General features: G+C 37.1%; 2 pseudogenes; both read right to left on the bottom strand.

Annotated features, from left to right (window-relative positions):
• Positions 1–8348: 8348 nt before the first annotated feature.
• On the bottom strand, positions 8349–12626 carry LOC116133031 (annotated as a pseudogene).
• Positions 12627–16171: 3545 nt separating this feature from the next.
• Positions 16172–17683, bottom strand: LOC116133030 (annotated as a pseudogene).

Genomic DNA, 17683 nt, shown 5'->3' with positions numbered 1-17683 from the left:
ATAGAAGTTTAGGGGGATCAAGTTTTATAAATGAATCTTAAACTTTTACATTCATAACTATATATAATGTGACAAAATCGAAGATATCACAACTTTGGTTTTAATCTTGATTCTTAGTTCCCATTTATTTATTTTCTTATTTTATCAGTTTCTTGTTATCAGTTGGTCATAGCACACCTCATCTATCGCACAAAAAACAAACACACTACAAATTTTTTCATAAAATTTGACTTAAACATAGGAGATATTTGTTTCTTGCTTTCCAAGTCCATATGCATTTATAGGTTATAATATCATCTATGGTCCACTTATAATGACATTGTCCGTCTCTCACTAGGCTGTGATCGAGCCGAGCGAGCCGAGTATTTTGCCGATCGAGCTGGAGCTGTCGAGCTCATGAACATGTGTTGTTCGAGCTCAAGCTCATTATGGGTGGCTCGAGCTCGAGCGAGCCTAACCATGCTCGGTCAAGGTTGGTTTGACCCGTTCCAATTCTAGTCCTGCCTAATTTTTTTTTCACCAGCATTGTTTTTATTACACAATTTTGCATACACAACTATTGTAAATGACAATATACAAAAAATAGCTATGTTGTGAACATTCATATATTTATCATGCTAGTTTTGTAAGACATATTAAGTTATTGAACTAAATTTTTAGTTTAGTTCACTTGAGATTAATTAATGTTTGAGTAAAAAAATGTGATTTTTGAGGCTGTAAGTAACAACTTAACTATCTAGCTAACTATACATCAAAATACAGGCCCAACCTCAAAATATAGTTGTCCATTCATCAAATATAGGTAGCGTACATCGGCCGTCTTCTACCGAAACCACCAGTTTCCTAGGGCTGCAAACATCAATTTAGTAAGTTTATTTTTATATAAATCTTCTAATTAATTGGCTATAAAACTGAAAGTAAAATTAGATGAATAAGAAATCCTGCTGCTTCCATGTGGTTTATGTACTCACATTTTAATCTATGCATGATCATTAACCAAACAAAAATGAATCAACAGACCTGCCATGCCTACTGCCACAGCCAAACCATGTACTAAACCCCAAGAACTTACGGGATAGGAAGTTTAATCTCCAACGGTTGCTGCTCTGCCTGAAATTAAAAAGAAGAAAAATTAAAGTTTAGTTTAGAATAAAGTTACTGTAATTATTGATTAAACCAAAACTATATCAATATCATCTACTTTGCACCCTTTCTTCACCCCATCAAAGAGCGACACTAATCACATCACATAAGAGCATCTTCATCATGTCAGGAGTACCGAAAGTGTCAATTACCCTACTTTTGGTTGAAAGCAAACTTAGAAGCAACCATAGTGATAGGGATGGTTCGCCGTGTCAAGAGACGAAGAGACCGATAAGTGTCAATTACCCTACTTTTGACACGTAAAGTGACTCAGAAGAACCGTAGTGATAGGGATGGTTAATATCTCACAAGCCAGGGTAGACAAAATGGTACTTCCACCACTGTAAAGCATCAAATGCATCAGGTTCCCCACACATTTATGGCATCCCTCTCCTATATAACAGTTTAACTAGATTACTAGGCTCAACAGTCTCAACTACGTCCAAAAATTAGTAGAATCATCCCAACATCCTCCCCGTTTTCCACTACTCCTGCCCCTCACCAACAACCTAAAGTTCTTTCCTACTCATGTAGAAGTGTGGGCAGCAGTAGATGCTTTACTAGCATCAAACATACTCCCATATATCTCATACAATGCATCATGAACAATAACCGTATTTCCCGTGCTTTATGGTTAACATCTTAGGGAATGACCACTGAATCACCCTCATTTTCAACCTAGGGTCCAATACAGCAACCACAACCATAAGTAGATACATTACCCCCAATATTTATCAAACTTCTCTTTCATTTTCCTAACCATGTTTCTAATAAAATCATCTTAATCTTCACTCTTTTATCCAACAAATTTTGATTAGACAAACTGCTTAGAACATATACTTTTGATAACCTCCATGAAATGAATTGATCGCACCACTAAAAACTTTTAAAACTTTCACAAACTTTTTGTACTTTCTCCCATCTCTTAGGGGAGTAAGTATAACTTAAATCCCTTTCTTTCATCTTGGAAAAATGTTTGAACTTAGTTGTCGTTGCCAACATTTCGTATGTTGAATTCCACGTGTTTACAATGAAGAATAAGCTTTCAAAACGGCAATCAAAGCTGTTGAATAATCTTTGGAAAAACCTTTAGTCGACTCTTCGTGGCATTGACATATGACACGCTATCATGGATGTCGTCAGTGATTGTCTAATTGATAAAACCATCTGAACAACCAGGTTCAAGATGTGTACAACATGCTTCATAACAATTGCCCCTACAAATGAGCTTCCCCGTAACTTGGAATTTCCCTGAGACTTAATTGACAACACATTGCCAAAATTGTAGCATTGGAGAGGTCCATTGAGATGTGTGGACAGTACTTTCAATTTTCCAATCCATCAGGCACTTGTAAATGGCATCAGATGTCGACACGTTACGAGGAGGAGGAAAAGAACAAAGTTGAGGACCGTCTATTCAACTTCCAATATCATTGATCCAATGACCCAATCAACATTATATACTTCGTCTTCGATGCCTGAATTCCATAGATCTGTGGTCGAACTGATTCTAACACTCTTCAACATTGCTTCAACTTTGCTTCTCATTTTCGTATACCTTCACTCAATCATTTTTGAGGTATTACATGAATCCAACTCCATTGGAATCACATACTTTACATGTTGTTCAATCCCTCTTCCTCCATAACCATAAATAGATGCTCATACATAAGCACCCAATGGGTAATAAGTTCCTCAATTTTAGCATATCGAACTAGCCTCTTAGGTAGGTAGGATAGTAGATCGCTTCATACTTGGTAGTGGGAAAATTATTTCTCACCTCTTTGTAGAACCCATGGCTAAAGCATAAAGCTAGAAATTGAAGAAGTAGTTTCATGGCTAAATTCGAGCGTGTGTCAGCGTGAAAGTCTGCAGTGTGAAGCACTCGTGAATATTGTCAATCGATTGGCGTTGACGTCTGTGGGTCTTCGACGGCAAGAAGAACAGAAAATGTGGCGAGATTTCACGATGAGGGATTATAGATTTCACGATGAGGGATTTATAGATTTCACGATTTAAGGTAGGTATTTCAATTTGGGAAGGTTTATTTGGGGGTTAACTTCCTGTTTTACAACTAATTACATTGGGGGGTTAAATATAGTTTTTACAATTTTTAAAATTGAAGATAACACTTCAGCCCCCAAAGTTTTAAAACTCACAAAAGTAACCTTACTTATGCAAGCCACCTCAGGCTCGCGAGCCTATCGAGTTGGGCCCCTCTTAATCGAACTCGACTCCTTTTAATAGTGAGCTAGAGCTGAGGTGACTCGATTAAGTTCAAGCCGAGCCATAAAACGAGCTCAGATAAGCTGGGGTGAGCCAGCTCATGAAACTAATTGGCTCGTCTGACAACCCTATCTCCACTTACATGAGGTAGGCCCCAAATCAGTTAAAAGGAAGAAGAATGGCATTTTCCCACCCCAGGTAGGCCTAAAGATACTTTCCCACTTGAAGAGTTTCAAAAAGACACTTTCTCACTCATAATTAAATCTGTTAGTAAAATCGGCTAACTAACATGGTATAAATAGTGTGAAGACGAAAATACCTTCCTTTTCTTCTCTTTCTCCTTCTCTCTTTTCTCTTCCTCTCTTCTCTCCCCCTTCCTTTTCGAAGACCCTATCTGGCCAAACTTTACCACTCCAATTCTTGAATGGTACATTGCCCATTCTTTAAGTACTTCCTGTTGTACACCATCGTAGATGTACCACAAAAGCGAACTTCTTCTCTAAGGCATCTGCTGCGGCTTGCACCAGGGTGTGTAGTACTCCACGAAAGGCACGATCCAATCTCATTCATGATATCTATGGAGACTTTGATTGGCTTGTTTGGAAGTAAAAGCGTTAAGCCTGTTCAGCATACTTAAAGACCTCTCTTATGACAAGTGGTTAGGGAGTTGTAAAGGTATGTTAGTGTCATTATCACCAATACGCACCTTAACTCTTAGAAGGCTTGTTGAATCCCTGACGTTTGTTCACACCTTCAATGAACAAAGCAATGTTGTTCTCTGTGGAAAGCGCCTCGCACGCATAGAAGTTGGTTCTCATGAGCTCTCGGCGGAAGCTTCTTCATAGAGATTCTTCTCTTTCTCTTGATATTTCGTCAAAACTAGTTGAAAGAAATGGCCATTGACGACAAAATCTTTTTGGCATATTACATTTAAACTGCGTGAGATTCATAACAGCAAAACCCAAAAAATCTAGCCTTAGAATTTTCTTTGGTTGAAAAAAAAATACAAACCGTCAACCATCCAACTTAGACGATGTCTTGGGTGTGAGACGATTGCAAGAACCTCCAATTCGAAAAATGAACCGAAGCGACTTTAATTTATCAAAATCTGAATTGAGGACTTAATTTCTCTCTTCATGCCAGATCAAGCCACCAAGTTTGGACATATAGGGTATTGGGAAGGAAAACGGAGAAAAAGAGAAGGAAAGAAAAAGAGAGAAGGAGAAGAAATAGAAAGGTTAAGAAAAAGAAAGAGAAGGAGAAGAGAGGTGGCGAAGAGGAAAGAAGAAAAGTAAGAAGAAAGAAGTGTATTTTAATCTTACACGTTTATACCGTGTCAGTTAACGAATTTTACTACAAATCCTAACGATGAGTGAGAAAGTGTTGTTTGAACTTTCTAGTGAGAAAGTGGTCTTGGGCCCAATCGTTGGGAGGAAAATTTCATTCTTTATTAAAAGAAATATGTGGCTATCTAGGGATGTTCAAAACCAAGTGCCGGAACTGGTTAGGTTTTTTTTAAACTGAAATGGAAATTTGATTCAGGCTATAAGCTGAACCAATTCGAACTGGTTTGTAGCTGATTTGGTTTGAATCAAACCGAATTTTTAGTTCGGTTTGATTAAGCAAGTACCTGATTTTGAACCAATTTGAAATCCCAAAATTACAATTCTACCCTGCTTATAGAATAAAGATAAAGTTACCTTTTTTTTTTTTTTTTTTTTTCCATTATCTCTTCTTCTTCACCACCCTCTTCCTTCACTGTTACCTCCACGTCCACCCTGATCTCCCCCACCCATGCTCACCATTTTGTCACCCCTCAATTCACCTCACCTTCTTCCAGCCCCATTGTTTACATCCATTACCATCCTAACCAATTTGTGCCTCACCGTTTTGATTTTTGTTTGTGTCTAGATTTTGGAGATCTTTAGGTTTTTGGTTTAATTTGCTTGGTTTCGGAGATATGTGTAGAAGAGAAGTGAAGAGGTAGTTGAATTTAAGAGATTTTTTATAGAAGTGTTGGGTTGTTTTCAATTTTAATTTTAGGAAAAAAAAAAAAAAAAAAAAGGCTCCATTTGGATAACCGTTTTTTCATAGCGAACCGAAAATCCAGGTTCTCCCTTTTATACTCAATCGAACCAGATTTTTGGGTACCTGGTTTCTCAGTTCGGTTCAGTTTGGTTACTAGTTCCAATTCGATTTCGGTATTTTTTACACTTCTAGGCTCATCTTACACTTTTAAGTTCAACTTTTTTTTTTTTAATAAGTTTAACCTTAATGAAAAATTATAAAAGTGATATTATAAGTTTAAATATGGTCATACTCTATTTTATATTTGTTTATTCTAATATTAAATTTTTACCTAACTTTAACTCTAAATTTTCATAATCATTAAAACCTTTTACTTATGTCAAATATTTTTATTGATAGATCTAAAAACAAAAAAAAAGAAGTCCGAAATATAAAAGGACAAAAGGGAAAACCTAATTAAGTAGAGTGGTGTTATTTTAGCCTCATACACAGAGAATTATGAGGCCCAAATTCATCGTTTGTAATTCTCATTCAATAAAAGAAACACTTGACGTAGGCTTAAGATTCAAACTTGCCGAATCTTTTCCTAGAACAGTTGCCCAACCCCATGAAACAAGTTGCATTGGGTTATAAGCATCCATTATATGATAGAGTTGAAGTAAGATTCAAATACGTAAAATTAGGAAGTTGCATGATCTTCGACTACCTTAGTTGGAATCTAAATCAATTTGAATATCTTCCTTCCAAATTGAGCCAATCTAAATATCTTCACTCCTAATAGAAGGTTATCATCTTCGGATTTCCTGCACAACACTTTAGGTCCGTTTGGTTCATATTCTGATAGTTTTTAATAATATTTTGAAAAAAGTTAAATTTGGCGGGTATTACGATGTGGGATTTGAAAATTAACAAAAATACACCCTATATTTGTTTATTTACTAACACTGTTATAATAAAATATTAAAAGTTAACAAAAACACCCCCAACCCAACCATTATACGGACAGCCAGAATCTGGTAAATGTGGGTTACTGGGTGTTTTTGCAATTTCTAAAAAATATTTAAGGGTATTTAACTAAATTAATAAATTTAGAAGGGTTTAAAAGAAATTGAATAATTAGAATAATATTTTGGGAAATGTTAACTTTATTGGGAATACTACCGAGAGTGAACCAAAACGGACCCTTTTATCATTCCTATGACATAGGAAATGTGTATTGCCATCGCTATTAACTGCAACTCTTTCAACACACGACAAAGATCTTGGTGGGTTCTAGGGTGTTCAAAAGAACCGTTGGAACCGGAACCGGCGGGTACCCTGAGTTTGGTTCCGGTTCCTATCAGACCAGTCGTCAATGGGTGAGGTTCCGGTTCCAAATTTTTGGAACCGTTACTGTGCGGTTCCGGTTCCTATAGTTTGGAACCAGAACCAAACCAGGAACCAGAAACCGAGACTAATATAAAATAAATTAAAGATAAGGGGGTTAATAAAACTTTTGTAGAAAAAGTAATGTGATACTTTATATTTATTTCATAACATTTAAAGTAAGTTTGTTTGCCTTTTGAGAATCTACCTTTTATAAGTATGGAGTAGTAATTTTGAATTTATATTTGTAATTTATTTTGTTTTTTGATTATTTGAATTAAGATCGCTTAGACGGATGGGGGTATTTGTAAGTTTTTAAGGGTTTTTTGCCATTTTAAAATTTTGAGGGTCATGTATTTTACAGGATACCCAGAACTGGAATCGGAATCGTTGTTACAGGTTCTGGTTCTGGGTACCTAGGAATCGGAATCGTCGTTCTTGTTCTGGTTCCAAATTTAAGGAATCGTCGGTTCCGATTCCTTCAAAAAATGTAGGGTACTTGGAACCGAACACCCTATGGTTACAGCTTCGATTTTTGTTATTTTTTAAACTCTAGAGCTGAAAGGTGGGCGTCATTGTTGAACTAATTTTCTCACATAGGGTTAGGAATGTGTTTAGGATAGGTTATTATATATTCAGTTTGACCTTTAAAGATTATGATCCCCAAAGTTTTTGACCCACTTTAACTGAGATTCCCATCGCTTTGGTAAAATGCTTAGGCGCTGAAAGATGAATCTCAATAAATCATAAAATGTGGATATATAAGGGGACCCACCACCGTCATAATATATTCTTTTTCATTCTCTCTTTGTTGTAAAGCAAGCCTTATATCGTGTAAGCTCAAGAAAACGCAACCCACCACCGTCATAATATATTTATGTAAAGTTAAAGAAATTTTTGTCAGTTGTATCAATCCATGAATACATCCACTAACCAAAAGCTTTATAAGTTAAGATGAAGATGAAGCTTTTCCGATGATAACATGCATGTAATTAGTTCAGATAAGTTGATTTAATCAGTGCGAATGGAAATGATTTAGATAGAAAAGCAAGCCCACCATCCTCAATAACTCTATATAAAGTTAAAGAAAAGATTATCTTCAACAAAAATACTACGTTTATAACCTCTTTTTACAAACTTCTCTTATGATTCCGACTCTTTTACAAACTTTCTCTTATGATTCGACTCTTTTTACAAACTTCTCTTATGATCCCACGTAATAGTTTGTGATTAGTCAATTCGCAAATTATCAAACAAAATCTATATACGAGCTGATCAATTGTTAACTGCCATGTCAGGATTATGAGAAAAAAATTTGCGAGAAAAATTTGTGGACGTAATATTACTTTATCTCAATTATATAAGGAGGACCAGAATCTCTGAAAATATTCTTTTTCATTTCTCTTCGCTGTAAAACAGCCTTATATCGTATGAAGTTCAAGAAGCCCACCCACCACCGTCATAATGTATTTATTTAAAGTTAAGAAAATTTTGTCAGTTGTATCAATCCATTAATACATCCACTAACCAAAGCTTTATAAGGTTAAAGATGAAGATGAAGTTTTCCGATTATTACAAACATAAAATCAAGACTGAAATCTTCTTACTGAGTAACCCAAAAAGGAAACAAAATTTAAATTTGATTGATCGTTGAATGTATTAGTATCTGGTCTCCTTTGGAGGTTAACTAACGCGTGGTAAGCTCTGTGATCCTTGGCCAACAAAGAATGATGGTTCCCTTTCTCGATGACCTGCCCTTTGTCTAATACAGCAATGAGATCACAATTTTGTATAGATACTAATCTATGTGCTACACTACAGTGGTTCTTCCAATCATCATGTGCTCAAGCCCATCTTGCACTAGTTTCTCTGATTGACTATCGAGCGCACTAGTTGCTTCATCTAATAGTAATACTGTAGCTTTTTCAGTATTGCTCGAGCTAGCGCAATACGTTGCTTTTGACCCCCTGATAATTGTACCCCTTTCCCACACCAGGTGTCATTCCGTCGTTCAATCCAGCTATGAAATCGTGAGCATTGGCGGCCTTAGCTGCCTCAATTATCTCAAACCTCATCCATGTTGTCATCTACACCATAAATAATGTTTTCCCTAATAGTACCAAAATAATGTAGGCTCTTGACTAACGAGTGCAATCTGCCTTCTCAATGATTTAAGATTGTATGATCTAATATCCCGGCCATCAATTTTTACTATACCCTTTGAAGGATCATAAAAACGTTCGATTAAACTAATAATCGTTGATTTCCCAGACCCACTTTGCCCTACCAATGCCATTGATTTCCCAGCTTCAATGTTGATAGAAAAGCCTTTGAAAATCATCACATCAGGTCTAGCAGGATATGCAAAATGTACATCTTGAAGTTCTATATGACCTGTTATTTTTCAGCTTGTAGCCTTCAGAATCATCAGGCTGAATTCTTGTATACCGCTCCAATATAGCGAAGACTAACCTTACAGCATCTGAGCCTCTGGCAAATCTGTGGAGATGCTTCCAGCAGTAGCTATGAGATAGCCACTGCTCAAAGGATCATGAAGGTCTGCAAAAAGCCCTCGGAAGTGATGTAGCCCTCTTTCAGGAGTCTGCCACCATACCAAAAATCCAAGCCCAAGTGCAGATGTTAGGCTTTGTGAGAAGGCAAGGCCTTTTCCAGAATACCATGACTGTTCGACAGTCTCCATTCTTGGTCCTTCCTGGGCCTTCCTAGCATCTTCAGGATTTTGTCTTGAGAGGGAAGGCTGTGATAGTTCTCAAGTTGGAAACAGCCTCACCAGCAAGCTTGCTGCTCCTTCTTGGCGCTTTATGGCCTTCTTTACATTTTTTAGTAGAACCTTCCAGATAAAATCTATGATGAGGGCTGGACTGCTATCATCACAAAGCAAGCCTCCATGCAATGTAAACCCATAGTGAAAGCTACGGCTACAGCCGATACAGTTTGTACAATGAGAGACATGCGATCACCCACTAAAGATCTCCCCTGCAACGAGGTTCAAAGTTACATTAAATCTTCCTAATCAATGAAATATCAATTGGGAACTGTAAATTAATACACCACATTTGCACTTTGGCTAATCGGGAACAAATAGCACCACTGGAATTTTCATCTTGATCAAACCATCTCACTTTAAAAGTGAGTATCTTTGATAACATTCTCTCTCGATCCTCTTGGTTAAGTGTTCACCCATATAGAAAAATTGTAATGTTGGCTTAATCAACAAACAAAGAGAACACTGCTAACCCAATCAAACTCAAGCATAAATCTTCGTTTTCTCCTAATCTCATTGTGATCCTTCAAGAAAAACACCAATACCATAGACCCTATGGTAAATGAAACCACAGGTTGCACCGCACCAGACAAGATGCACTTAAACACCCCAAGCTTGCCTGCTTCCATTCAGGTAGATTCAAAGCTAACAATCTTCTAAATGATGCACAGGCACCTTGTTTCTTGTAATCTTCTCGATTGCCTTTTCTTTTTTCATCATCATCTTCTCTTCTAAGGTTAACATCCAAGCTGATCTGGAAGATGAGCCATTCATGATGAAGAATGAGATTTGTCATCATCATCTCTTCTTGGGTTGTTGTTTGTTCTTTTCAGTTTATTGTAGACGAACAGGAAGTATAAAGACCGTTTTCGTCTTGCAAAAGCTCGTCATGTGAACCTGTTTCCATGACATGGCCGTTTTGCATGACAGCAATCATGTCGGCGTAGCGGATGGTGGAGAGACGTGAGCTATGATGATAGTGGTGCATCCAATAGAGGCGTTGTCAAAGGCTTCTTGGACCACACGCTCAGATTCAGAGTCGAGGGCACTTGTTGCCTCATCCAAAAGAAGATTCTAGGTGCTTTGATTTGCTCGTGCAATAGCAATTCTTTGTTTTTGCCCACCAGACATTGTAACTCCTCTCTCTCCCACCTGTTCATATGATATAACTTAAGCACAAGAGCTCAACATTTTTTACTTTTATTCACTATTTTGCATATCAAGATTCAAGAAATGTACTACTAATTTAAAGTCTTAGATGGTGGGCTAATTCATTAAGTGGGCGACAATCAAACTAACCTCAGTTTCATATTGCTGAGGCAACTGAGAGATGAAATTATGACATTTGAAGCTTTGCAGCTTCAATAACCTCTCCATGTGGTCTTCTTTGCCAAAAAGTATGTTTTCTTTAATTGTTGTTGAAAATAGTGCAGGCTCTTGCTCACCAAACCCATTTGACCTGAACCATTTCAGTTGTATTTTAGAATAACAACTCCATCAAGAAGAATTTCACCTCTAAGTGGGTCATAAAACCTTTGTAATAGTGAAATTACTGTGGATTTCCCTGAGCCACTGCCTCCCACTAAGGCTACTGTCTCCTGCTGGAACTTTTATGTTAAGATCTTTGAAGATTATGCTTTCAGCCTTGACGGTATGCAAATTCTACGTGTCTAAACTCAACTTCACCAGAAACATTCTCCAGAACTGTGACCTTCCACGTTGTCCGAATCAATCTTGGGAATTCTTTATTACCTCCATTATACGTTCTCCCCGGACATTGCTTCTGATATGGACTTAAGTGAGATAAACCAGGTCCAACGCCCTGATCAACAACAAAATATTTTTTCATACATCTATATATATATATATATATGTGTGTGTGTGGTTGTTGTGTGATGTTTTTTCAATTGTATTTTTGTATTTCTGTTAAGTCAAAGGTAATACTTACCAGCCACCAACGACAATGGCAGAGGCCACAGCATAGACGGTTCCTCCCTTAGCACCATGGTACTGACCATTCTACTGCTGTAATAAGCTATGGAAGACCAAATAGCATAAACGATGTTGTTGCTTCCAACAGCCCAGCCTTTAGCCAAGCCTGCTTTACCCACAAATTGACAAAGCTTTCAAGGGCCGAAGAGAACTCGTTGATGGTTTTGGTTTCACCAACAAATGAATAAACAGTTGTTATAGAAGAGATTGCCTGTTCCGCAACTGTCCCAGCCTTGTTGTACTCTTCTGCCATCTTCCTTGCTAAATTCATCACAGCTTCCACAAATCATTCCAGGAATTACCAGAAGCAGAGCAGTGGGAAATATCAATGGTTAACCATCCAGCCTAAGAATCCTACTACATAGCTTCCGATAATGTTGCAGCATTGGCCAAAAACTTTGGGAGCTGTCACAGATTCAGAGAGTTAATTTGTCCATATTTCAAATAGTTCTTCATACATAAATGAGATTGATGATGAAAACCTTTTCACTTATAACATCTTGAATGACAAGAGTATCATTAGAGACGCTAGTGATGACTGCTGCAGTGCTGGTGACTGCAAATCGAAGTATTCAACATCTTGCCTTATACTGCTTTTCAAATATTTAGCTCTCGTTCTTGTGGCTTTCTTTCACCTGTTCTTGTCCAACAATATCCCTCTACCATTTCCCAAAAGTTAATTAACGTATGGAAACTACCATCAATCTATGAAAGAAAAACAAATATGTATTGATAAATTAAAGAAATAAATGATAAAATTTTGGAACCCACCAGGAAACCAGCAAGCCATCCCCCACAAGCTATGTACAACATATACACTGAATTCTGCCACCACAATAGAAAATCCAGTTAGTGTTTTATGTTTCCAGGTCCCAAGAAATAAAGAAATAAAGAAATTACTAAACAATAAGTATGATGAAACCTTGTTAATGTCATGGTGAACAACTCTTGTTATCAGTTGACGCAGTGCCAAAATTGTTCATAACTTCACCCATCACAAACACCACTAAAGGTCCAGTGAACCATCACAAACAGCTCTGATGAATCCCAGAGACATCAACAACATATCCACACCGTCTGCATGCATGAAATGGACAGTACAGACCCTTTCTTCCTCTTCACCTCGCTGCTTTCTCTTTCTCCTCCATTTTCACACAAATTAAACCAAACAAAAACGTCTTCTGCTATGGCTTACAAATGATTTTACAGTTCGCATGCATATGGACTGGTCAAAGATTCAGAGGTCTGTGTGATTTTACATTAATTGAACATGTTCCACTTCCAAGGAGAGCTCAATGATTGTTTAATTAGTTTCTTCTAATTTATCACTTGGATATTCTTGATTCTAGAAGTGAATTTGTGATTCCCGAATCCTCATGGATTCATTAATAATCAATTTCTGGATTAAATTAGTTATATTAGGAAAATAATCTCTATTACTGCTTGATACTTTTGTCTAATCCTCCCTTAAATTACTCATTTCTGGTTAGCCATCCACTAAAAAAATATATATTGACAATAATTAATGTAAGTAATCAACACCATGTGCTTTTCCTTAACACTAAAGCAAGCCTCCATGCAAGGACTAATCCCAAAGCGAAAGCCATGGATACAGCGGACACAGTTAGTACAAGGAGAGACATACTATTACCCATTAAAGATCTCCCCTCCAACAATCAATAATTTCCATATCAGTGTTAAATTAATCTTACTACTCTTATAACATATTTAGTTTTAAAACTTTAAATTAGTACGTACCACATTTGCATCTTTTGCTAGTCGGGAGCAAATAGCCCCACCAGATGTTTCATCTTTATCAAACCATCCAACTTCAAAGTGAGTATCTTGAAAGCATCCTCTCTCTGATCCCTTGGTTAAGCGTTCACCCATGTAAGCAAAATTCTAATGTTGGCATAAATTAACCAATGAAGTGAACACTGCTAACCCATCAAACACCAAGCATAAAGCTTTGTCGTTTCTCTTTAATCGATCAGTGATCTTTTAGAAAGAAACATTACCGTAGACCCAATGATAAAGGAATAAAAAGGTTGCACAGCACCGAAGAAGATTGCACTTAAACACCCCAAGCTTGCTTCGCTTCGTTCTGGTACATTCAACGCGAACAATCTTCTAAATGATGGCATTGGCAACTTGATCTTGTAGTCATCTACCTTGCTCTTTCTTGATCATCATCATCATCTCTTCTGGGGTTTAAATCCAAGCTTGATTTGAAAGATGAGCCATTCATGGATAAAGAAAGTAAGTTTTACACACAGTCTCTTCTGGGGTTGTTAGCTTAGCTCTTTTCAGTTTGTGAAGAAGGTAGTCCATAGCTTCATTGCCTTATTCACCCGTTCCTTGGTCAAGCACATCTCTTCACATGAATATGAATATTGAACAGTTTATATAATCTTCATGAATGCTGAGGTCAGAGTACCATATGTGTCCAGCAGCAATAGCAAAAAGAACATTTCCTCTGCCAGTTTATTCTCTTTCAACTCCTTAATTTCAGCCACCAAAGCTGCAAAAAATAAGGACTTTGAGAAAAAGAGCAAAGTGGAAACAATACGTAGAAGCAACTCTAGGCATCCTCTGTAACTATATTTCAGACACTTAAGACTCCATTAAAGCCAGCTCTAAATGTTATAGAACCATTCTTCAATGCTTCTCAGTCAGAAACTGTTCATGTCAATAAATATGCATAAACACTACAGACAGAAACTTAAAACATAACAGAAAATTTATTTTTTAAAAAGCATCTGAAGTGGACACTATAAAATTCAAGCTGAAATTATAGCTTCTAATTAAGTATATACACACAAAAACTCTTTTGAATCAATTGTCCTTATCTTATATAGTTACCAGGAAAAGGCAAATATGAGTGTCAGAACCAGAGACCACTATCAACATTTCTTGCTCTGAATCTTAATAGATATAACCCCATATAAATGCAATGACTAGAAGCAACAATACTTCCAGCACATTGTCACATAACCTCATGCAGTGTGACATTATCCTCTAAACACAATGTAAGTCGCAAACAAGCTGATCAACATAGATGTTTCCTCATCAAATAAATGTCACCATTGTTGAAAATGTTGACAAGCAAGCTGACAAAAATGAAGCAACATACCATAACCAAGGAAGTGAATATTGTCAACAGTATGGATCCATGACAGAGATTTTCAAAAAAAGCAACTTTGAACAGTTTATGGTTATGAAACCAGGAAGAAGAAAGGCACAGAGTAATTCTATCACAAATTAGAATAATCACATCATTATCTGGTTGCTCAAATTAGAGTTTTCACACAAAAGCGATGCATGGCAGCATATAATATTTCCTGCTCTGAAATATTTTTGAACCGCACAATGTGAAGCATTCATCAGAAAATTCACTCAACAGTATAAGCAAATATTTGAATAAGCACATAATACCAAAAGAACCTTTAACTGGCTTATAAATTCACCTAAATTTGTGCTCAAGTTCTTGAATCTTGTGCTTTAAGTAGAAACTGCGATGATCAAGTGATTTGTAACGGTTTTCGCATATATTTCAGCCCACAACTTCGTTAAATCTGAACGACACCGAGTCCATTCATCTTGCTACTGCTTCAGACGGGTTAAACTTTGGTATGCAAGAGCTGGATTTTGCGCAATAGCCCATCATACAAGACCATGATCCCATACAAACGCTCAACCACACCTTAATTTAGAGCTGCAATACCGCAAAATCAGGAGAGATTAAGAAAAGAAATCAATCTTAGGCAAAGGGAAATAATTGTAATTCCGAAATCAGATATATTACAAACCTTAAAGTAATCCTTTATATGGAAGGGGGCCTCCAGATTGATTTTATTTTCATTGATGAGAGTCAAAAATTCTTCTGCACGCTTAGCAGTTGAGCTCACAGATTCTAACAGCATGTCCAGCTCAAATCTCAAATCATAATAAAAATTCAAATCACTTACTAAATGGGAAAAATCATATCCAATTCCATTCTTGACCAAGAAATTTTTTATAGATCCAATCCCAAAAGAATGAATAATAAAATAGATAATCACGTCTGTATAAAGTACATTAACACATAATATACAAAACTCTCTAGTTAAAATCCCCTTTCAACTCAATCATCTGAAACAGTTGAATGTCAAGCAAAGAGATATCAAAAAAAAGAAAGAAAGCCAGAATCATGCGATCAAATAAGTTCAATCAAACTATAGGATGAAACTTGAAAAAGTGGCGTGAATACAATCCCAAACCAAAGAGGAATACATTCTACCAACAATATCTAGAATCATTTGCAAATCTAAATCGGCTAATTGTTTCCGAGCACGTGCTCCGAAAGAAATTGTCGGTTCCAAAAATATCGAAAGCATGACTCAAAAACGGTCTAATAATAGGACCAAATCATAGAACAAGGCTTTTGTGAGTTAACATAATTCCAGCCCACAAAAGAAATGGGCCTTCAAAGTGCTTTAAGGCCCCATACAGTAGTAAGCACATAACTACATTAGGATACATTCTTCAAAACACTGCTATATCAATACAACGGACTACTAAGCATCACAGTCATACAGAAACAACAACTTTACAAGACAGAAGAGTAGTTGATGAATTTTATAAAACCGATATTCATTCACCATCGGAGTTGATGAGGAGTACTGGTTTCTCTGGAACATGTATGAACTTCACAATAAAACCAATGGCAATGCGAATGCTCCCAATGCAGTACAAGTTAACCATTGCCTCCAATTCAATCTCTCTGTAGAAGCAAACTTGTTTAGGAGCTCCACCACAGAAACTGAACAAGTATAGCTACTCCCATTAGTCCAAGGGACAATTTGTTCTTGTGAATGCCTCTGAAAACATTCGTTTCTCCAACTTCCTTGCATTGAAGAAACTGAAAACCTGGCAAAGAAAAAAGTATTGAACACCATTGTACCATTCACTTCAGGACTCACTTTGAAAATGGAGTCGCCCACAAATGTAAGATCAATAAGACTGCTATCTGATATAGGGCTTGAGATAGAAGATTCCTCCACATAATGTTTGTTATAATGGGTTCAGTAGGACCTTGAGAGGGCTCTTCAATAGCTCATCAGTTTGTCTTCAGTAGCCAGAGCCAAAGCTACAAGTGTATCCAAGATGATGTTCACCCATACCAACTGAACTGCTGTAGAGGAATCTTATTACCAGGAACAAAGCCTGCAACAACGTTGATCACTAGAGCGGCAATATTAAGGGTGAGTTGAAATTGGATAAACGTTTTGATGTATTATAAATACATCGTCCCACCTAAACAATAGCCACTGTAATGAATGCATCATCTAATATGACGATGTCTGAGCTTTGTTTACAAATTTCGCAGCCCTGAATACCCATCGAAAGTCTATGTCAGCTTGCTTTAGTGCAGGGGCATCGTTGATGTCGCTCCAGTGACTACAACCACATGGCCTTTCGCTCTCAAACACTGTACCTCGAAAGTTTGTCTGAGGGAGAAGACCTTGCCATTACCGGATCTTTCAACCTTTCCATTTTCTCGTTCGTGTATAGTTACGAAATTGTATGCCTTACCACCTCCTCATCATTTTCCGCTTGGCCATTGTACTGTAGTATTCCACATTCTGTGGCTATAGCTTTGCTGTGAAAACATTGTCCCCTGTGATCTTTGATGCCCAGTCCAGCTGATTTGCAAATTCCACACCTGTCTTTGCACCTGGTCGACATGGATCCTTAAGGGCAACTATTCCCAGCAAGTTAAGCCACTTCTCTCAGTGTTTGATGGGTCTTTCCATTTTTATTACTGCATTCTCTTTAAATATTTGTTTATGAGCAAAAGCTATGCATCTAAGGCCTTTAGCTGCCATGCCGGCGATCATATTTTCAGTTTTTTGCCTTTCATCTTCATCGATGGTCTTCGTTCCCCATCATTCTCATAAATTGTGAACACATAGCTAGGATCATCTCAGCAGCTCCTTTCCAGTGTACATGATTGTGTTATCATCTGTTTTCCTAATTGAAACCCCACTGCGTTTTTTTATAAGAGTTGAAGGTTTCAACCTGGAGAATAGTGTACTTTTGCTTCACTTTTTCCATGTTCATAGCCAATTCTTCGGTAGCAAAAATACAAGATATAAATATCAT

This window comes from Pistacia vera, unplaced genomic scaffold (genome assembly GCF_008641045.1).
Source record: "Pistacia vera cultivar Batoury unplaced genomic scaffold, PisVer_v2 Contig265, whole genome shotgun sequence".
NCBI lineage: Eukaryota > Viridiplantae > Streptophyta > Magnoliopsida > Sapindales > Anacardiaceae > Pistacia > Pistacia vera.
This window is presented reverse-complemented; position numbering and strand designations above follow the sequence as displayed.